The sequence below is a fragment of the Trachymyrmex septentrionalis genome, unplaced genomic scaffold (genome assembly GCF_001594115.1).
Source record: "Trachymyrmex septentrionalis isolate Tsep2-gDNA-1 unplaced genomic scaffold, Tsep1.0 scaffold83, whole genome shotgun sequence".
Classification (NCBI taxonomy): domain Eukaryota; kingdom Metazoa; phylum Arthropoda; class Insecta; order Hymenoptera; family Formicidae; genus Trachymyrmex; species Trachymyrmex septentrionalis.
In genome coordinates this window covers 2,515,172-2,523,596 of record NW_017306018.1, presented here as the reverse complement: position 1 = coordinate 2,523,596, position 8,425 = coordinate 2,515,172, and positions in this window count along the sequence as shown.

Below are 8,425 nucleotides of genomic sequence, written 5' to 3'. Positions count from 1 at the left end.
CGTCTTCCTGATTACCTCCACCCCTAGCTCCACTACGATTGCTCGAGGAAGTGGCGAGGCCTGCGGCTGCGAAGTAAAGAAATAGCGATCTCTAAAGCCCATGTCACTCTACGCATTCGAGACTGAGAGGTTGCAAGATATTTGAAATACATTTGGCTATTCAATTGTACGGAAATAATGTCGAGTTCTACATCAAGACTCACCCGAACTGTGAATGTAATGAATATGCGAACATTTGCGATAATTGACTTTGAATTATGATTTTTTCGATATGTTAATGTCTGAAGAGGGCTCAATCCGGTAGCCAAAACTTGTAATTTATTTGTATTTTAACTGAGTTTTTATTTATTTTTTATTTTTTATTATATATATTTTCTTGAATTTTACTTTCCTTTATTTGTTACTTATTCCTTTGAGTGTATGACTTTTTTAAAGAAATGTGTTGACTCTTACCCTTTATTTATTGTTATTTACAAAGTATACTTTTTCCATAGAAATTTAAATCTTGTTAATATCGCTCCGTATTAATCTTTACGAAATGCTTTTTTATGCAAAAGGCAAATAACACGATTACATAATTTCCTGTTATACAATTAACGTATGTTTATTTTATTTTTGCTTTTGCAAAAAATATTTAATTCGAATCAGCGTTTTTAGGTAAGTATAAAATTATGTATTATATGTGCTTCGTGACCGCAAATTTAATATAAATATTTCGCATGTATCACAATAAATATATGTATAATTTAACTCTGCAAATGGACTTACCAGAAAACCCACCAACGAGCATGGAAGTGGCACGCACTCTTGTCTGCCCGGCCCACTCGTACTCCTCGTATTCGGGATCGCCCTCAACGTCAACCTCTTCCTCGTCGACATTCGCGTTCTGCCCGGCTGGATTTCCATTGTTCTGCTTATTCAGGCATCGGTCGACGTGTTGATTTAATTCCTCCGGAGTGCCCGACAATCTCTCGCTGCAAACCGGACAAGACGCCTCGTCCGCTTTTCGCTTTCGATTTTTAACGCGTATTCTGGCCTGCATACAAAAAAAAAAAGCAATTTACACATCTTTATTATAATTAGTAGTTATCACGTTTCTCATATCTTGTCGGAATCTTTTAATTTGCTTCTTCGAGAAATTATATTATTAATTATATTCGAGGAGACATCGCATGATTAATAAAAGCCTGATCTACAACACGCTGTTTGCTTTCTGTTTCTTATTTTTTACCTCTTGCCCCTTTTACTTTCCTTGCGATCGTTTTATCGACAATCGTGTTTCTTGTCATATGTTTCTTCGGAAGTTTATCAATTTTTATCTCAGACAACAAAAAACGAAGAAACAAAAGGCAAGAGGTAAGAAGCAAGAAGCGAAGAGCGCATTGCAGATCAGGTTTAAAAGAGGAAATAAAGAATGCATTACTTGTCTGTTGGCCTTGATCCTTTTGTATGTCTCCCATCTACCCTGAGGGGTGCCATCCGCCGCCGAAGGGGCATGGAGCATCGTGCCGTGGGAATGATCTTGGGGATGCGTTGGCGGTAAGGTCGACCTCGAGGGTCGAGGTCTTGAAGATGCCGAGGAGACCTTGTACAATCGATCGAGCTCTTGAGCAAAATGTTGCTCTAGTTCTTGAGGTCTCACTGTAACTCCGCATACGGGACAGCAAGAGGGATCCGAAGGGAATTTCTTCTTGCCTGAAATAAAAATAATTCACATTACGATTAGAATAGCTTTGATATTTGGAGACAAGATGATATCATTTTACGGATTTCATCAAACAGATGTCAATTATTTTTATCCAAAGTATCTATTCGTTGACTTTTTACTAATAATTCGTAAAATAAGAGATGTGCGAGATAATCTTTTTAAATCTCTTAATCAGTTTTCTATTATATTGCTTTTTCTGTTTATATTATTCAATAGCAAGTAATAAATAGGGATCCGCCGGATCGTAAAATTACCGGATATCGGATATCGAATATTCGGACAGAATGTAACATATATCGGATATTCGATATCCGATCGGATATCCGAGAAGGCAATTTCTTCGAGTCGACATTTTCCGGATTCGGAGAAAGTGTCTTCTAAAAAAAAGGGCCTATAGGGAAAAAGATTGTAATTTTGCAATAATGTATGAGGCATTATGGCAAAAAAATCAACAATTTAATGATATCCAATTTCAACTGGATATATTCCCGGACACTAATGATATCCGGCTATCCGATCGGATAGTAAAAAAATGCCGGATAATATCGGATACTTTCCGGATATCCGATGCATCCCTACTAATAAGTATTATCGCGTTCGCGTATATTTCGTAGACAAACAAGAGTCTTAAAATTGAAAAGAATAAATGAAAAAACAAACATATAAAAGTCAAGCGTGGAACTTCGTGCGCACAGAATTTAATTATTAAAACACTGATTTTACTAAAACCATGTAAATATACATTATATATTTTGGCTCTTTTTTGAGCGATCTTCAAATACAATTTTACAAAAAGTTAAATAATCCTACGAATTAGGGTTGTCTCCTCAATCATTGCTCCTTTAATATCTAACAGTGTAGAAGAGGCTACAAATTACTTCAGACAAATTCTTCCACATTTTTCTCATTCATTTTTCAAACAGACGTAAGTGTCATTATTTCGTAATGTATATACCGTTCTTGTGCGTCAATGAAAAGTATTATCCGTGAAATAATTTTCAGCAAAAAGAAAAACAGAATGAAAAGAAAGTAATTCCCTTTTATTTGACAATTAAATGTATTTAAAGGTTGCCTTTGATGTCCTCGGAAGTGAGGATTTAGCCAGCGCGCGCGCTCGAGGAATGGGATCACCGGGGGCCCGCACCACCGTCTTGGAAGACGTTGGCTAACGCGATTTAAAAAGTATTCAACTTGCGTCGTAATTACTTTTCGCGACGTCGAGTCGTCCTCGCCGTCGAGGCGCGCGCGTCGCATTAAGTTCAGAAACGAGCCGCGAAACGAAAACCGCACCGTCGTAGGTCAACGCGGTCCGGCTCGTTTACTCGCAATTTATTGCCCCGTAAAACGGCGAATAAAAGGGGAAAAAAGAAGAAGAGGACGAAAGGCGGAAAGAGGCAGTCATGATGAAGGGGGAGGAGGAGGAGGAGAGGAAGAAGGTGGGCAAAGGAAAAAGCGCGGTATGGAGCAAACGGCCGCGTGCCCGCGGTAATCCAGCGGGATACTTCTGCAGTTCTATCTCGAGTCTCGCGCGCCAGACGGGACACACTCTGACGGGAATGCATAATTAATTGTCAAAGCTTGTCGCCGCCTGCACCGTCGCGGACCCCGCGGGTTCGGCCACCGAGGGTAAATGCATAAACTTAGGAAAAGAAATAGGAAAAGTTCGCGGTGTCGAAGTGCCAGATTTCTGCTCGGTTGATTTTAATTACGCGTTAATCGCTCGTATCTCAAGATAATTTCATAACGTTTCGTTGCGTTGTAAGAATGCCGAAAGCCTTTACACGACGGTAAATATTTATCGCGAGGCGCGCGCGATAGCCGCAGATGAGGAAGGTGGGATCAGGGTCGCGATCGCGATGCATCCCGATGCATCCATCAACGGATACCACCGAGTTTTATTCGAACGGTTTATCTCGGAAGAGCGAGGCGCTTCCCAGCATCTCCGGTCCTCGACGTCACATCGAGACGCGTTTAAATTGTCGAATCTAAATTGAAATCTAAGCGCGTTGACTTTTAGGGACAATGTTACAACTGCGCCTCAAATTTATCGACTGGATATAATGGACGGAATTATTTACAAGCAATTCATCGACCGAACGCGGCGAACATTTGTCATATATTGAAAATTTACGCCGAGGAGACCCGAAGAAATACGCTGAAATTCCGTTATGAATAGCGTATGACCAATGTGTCGTGCTATCTTTACGGCTGTTTAAAATTGTATCTTGATTTATATAACACCGTAATGATAACGGTACCGGATAACACGAAAATATATTCTATTGAAAAATATTAGGAAATAATCAATACACAAAAAAGTGACGATTACATTAATTAATTTATCCTACCTGATGTAATTAACTTCAAGTATAAATATCAAAATATTTAATTCTATAAATTATAAAATATATATATTTCAGCAAAAAATATTATTGTAGTTCCATAATTGACTTTTTCTTTGCCCTATCAAATATTTCTTATTGAATTAATTTTTAATTGTAAGTCAATTTATTATTTATTTAAACCGTAGTGCTTTTCACAATTTTTGTAAAACACAAGAAGCACATTTTTGCTTCGGAATTGGTCGCAAAGAATATTATCTAGGCGCGTGATGCATAATTGGATGCCTCGAGTTTTATTGTACAAGTTACTTAGATTCCTCCTCCCTCCCCCTACGTGATAAAATAACGTAAAGTTGACGACGCGTGAATGTGTACATGCACTTTGCATACACTTCAAAATTCCTGAGTGATAATCGCGGTTAGTCTTACGAAGCACCGGGAAGTAACGGAAGTTGGCGGAATTAATGTCGCGACGACGAGATGAAGAAAATTGATCCGAAAGAAGGAATGACACGAGATTTATCAGTTAATTGTGGGTAATTTCTTTCGGAGGTTATACCCTTATGATCGAGTCTCCTTAATTGTTAAATCATTCTAAACATCAATAGTTCCAGAAAATTTTTTATTATATAATTAATGGATCTTGAAATGCTCACTGAATAATTATTAAAAATTTTTATCATTATTATAAATTAAATGTATTCTTCCAAAAAAACTTGTAAATTATATAAATATATTACTCTCTCTCTCTCTCTCTCTCTCTCTCTCTCTCTCTCTCTCTCTCTCTCTCAAACTTATAAATTATATGTGCGTAAATAACAATACATCATTTTCAGATAATACAAGAAAATTTATTTCTGATATTTGCAAAGCCATGACATTAAAAAAAGAGATTTATATATTCTTGTGCCTCGAATTACACGGTCCTTCTATTTCGAATAGTCGTCGTTTCAATATTAGTCTCGTTACTCACACGATGAAATCTTCCAATTACACTTCCCTGTAATAATAAATCGCTCTTCGTCTGCTGCAAATCGCCATAAATAGATTGGATAGATTGACGAGCGATATCGTGAAAATCTAGTTAGGCATGTCTACTTATACGACGATATCGATGTCAGGACGAGTGATAAATCGAATCATCACGTTTAAAAACGCATCATCCTTCCGGTGATAAACACGCTAGTCGAAAGCTCTTGAAAGCTTTAATCAGCGCATTGCTGTAATTTTTAATACGTTTTTGCTTTTTAATGAGAATTCTTGATACGCCATATCAGTTGATTAGATACTACTTTCATAATAATTTTTTAACTGAAAGTCCTATTTTGCCTTTCTCTCACTTATATTTTTGCTAATATATTATTTGTATGTAAAACATTAATAGATAATAAATTACTCATAATTATTCTTTGTAAAAATTTTATTAAAACCTGGTGTCTGGAACATATATATATATATATATATGAAAATCATTATCGTAAATTAATTTTTACATAATTTATTGTGTGTGTGTTGTATAAAAATTATTCCACATCTATCAATCATACGAGTGTAAAATAATATTAAAACTCTAATTCATGATTGCATCTTGCTTTTTATTAACAAAGAAGTTTTACCAATTACATAAGCAATGTAATTAAAAATATAAATTAGGAAGAAGTATTGTATCTTGACGTGAATTCCATAGAGCGTACGAAAATAAACTGCTGTTGAGTGCTTACACCTGCCGCTACTTTCCAATGACAACATCAAACGACGTCTTCTAAAAAAATAAAAAGAATTTGCGACATATAACGAACAACTCGAGAAGATTTTTGTTTTAATCTCTCGTCAATTTTTTATGATTCTATAATTCTACAGAAATAAATGGCTCTAAAATATCAAATGTATAAATATAAATTATTAAAAAAAAAAAGATCGTGTCGTGCAAGAAAGGTAGAAATATAATAATATAAAATAAAACGAATTAATCTTTCAATTTTTATCGTTTGAATATAACTCGAGGGCAATTGGCTCGTTTGTTTTGACAAAAGACGATCCGGTGATGTTGGGAACCATGAGGATTTGATCGCGACAAATGTTTCACGTCGACAGCGCAAAGACAGAGGCATCCCTCGCCCTCACAAATCTTGACCCTCAAGGGTCGACTTGTAAAAATAGACGATGGAACTTGCGATGTTCTCGCGGTTTCCGGAAAAGAGAAGAGACGGTTTGTTTATACGTCAAACACACCAACATTCTTATGCCAAAAATAATCTATTTTTTTTACACATAGCTGTTTTATTATTTTATATTTTTTTATAATAATTATTCATGTTTGAAAAAATAAAGTTTTTCACTGGAAAATAATTTACTAACAGATTTTTAAAATAATTTATGATTTATATAAAAAGGAACAAATTTTGAAGATTAAAAAAAAACCTATTTATTATATACTGTTTTGCTTTTAAAGTATTAATTTAAAAAATTAATAACTACAAAAATATTAATTATTATTTTATAGAATACGTACTTATATTTGCATTCACTTTGTGCAGAGAGACTATAATTATATAATATACAATTTCTGTAAAATTAAAGTAATATATTGATAAAAGAATAAAAAAAGAGGACATTTTTATTTCATAATAAATTCTTTCGATCACAACGATAATGAGATAACGTTCATTTTCATTATATCTTCAGTATTATAATATCGATAAATGTCATCAACTATACGGTTAGCGATGACTTTTAAATTCCTGCTTGCACGGTAGAATATTTACCGATTGCGACGGTGGTAAGCAGGGTAGGAAATGATATAATTTGTTTCCGAGCTGCAAATGCGCACGAAACGTTTGCAGTACAAACACGGACGCTATTTGACGAGCACTGGATGCATTACAGTGTTTTAATATTTTACGTTTTAATAAAATGCTTTAATATTAAAGCTTATCCCCATATGCAATATAATGGGAATTTCATTGAAAATTAGGTATTTCGTTAATTGGATGATTCCGCCGTGATTTCCTCTGGCAGACGCGGACATTATTCGATATAGTGTCTATAATTGCGTTTGTGTAATTTTCGCGTTTTGTCCGCATAGCAGTCTCATTAAGTATGGCACTTTTATACAGATAAATAAAGGCATGCGATATAGTCTGGCAACTAAAAAAAAAAGGAAAAAAGAAAAAAAAATACAAAAAATTCGATATTTGAATAAGATTTCGTAATATAATGTTTATATATGTTGACATTTGTTGCGTACAAAGTCATGTAAAATTAACAAAATTCGCAATTTTACATGAATCACGAATATTCAGTGGTGGGCCAAATAAAAATAACAATTTTTATTAAATGTTGTAAAACTAAATAAAGCTGAAACTAACATTACTGTGTAACACTGAATAATATCAAGTTATAATCTTGTAATTGTAACATAACATAATGTATACGACAAAAGTCTCATAACAAAGGCTTTTTAGAGATGCGAGTAAAAGATAGAATGAGAAACTAAGAATGCGCAAATTAAGAATGTGTAAAGAAATAGGTCAAATTTTATAACCACGTTGATGTAAAAAAATTTTGGATGGTTTAAGTCAGGAAGGCGTGATATATTCTTTAGATCGAAAACATTGTTTCCGTTCTTTATCAGAGCATCGCCTTTATATATATATATGACCGGAAGATGATAATAAATTTAGGCATAATTTTTTATGAGTTTCCGTTGAGTCTTTCTTTCCAATCTCATCTTTCATTCTCACACCTTTCTTTTCACCATCGTCTATTCCATTACAAGCATTTAGCTTGTTAACAGAGTTATATTATATTTTACAATTCAGATATTTATTTTATTTATATTAACTACAATTTTATTATTTTAATAATGTAATTAACAAAAATAAGCATATAAATGAGCAAAATATTATATGACAAAATATAAGATTGCACAAAAAAGATTCGATCTTTTTCAGAAGAATAAAAATTTACAATGTATGTTTTAATTGCGCAATAAGAATTTTTATTACTCTTTATATTTTATATACTATTACAAAAAGTGCATATAAAATTTCATATTTAATTTTACGATTCGAATAAGCATAACAGACATCTTACATCTTTTACTTCAGTATGAAAAATACAGAATACAATTGAATTACAAAAAAAGAAATCGTCGAGCAAGTATGTATCACACACAATCCTTAAATTTAAAAACTAACTTTATTCCCATTTTACGATGTTATATATTTTTTTAAATTAAGTTAAATGACTACGAGAGATAATGAGAAAACCCGATTTTAAGTAAATGGGAAAGAAGAGGACATACCGGGAATCAACTGGGCGCGCGGGATCTTATCTCCACCTCGATTGGCCGTTAAGAACGGTGTAACATCTT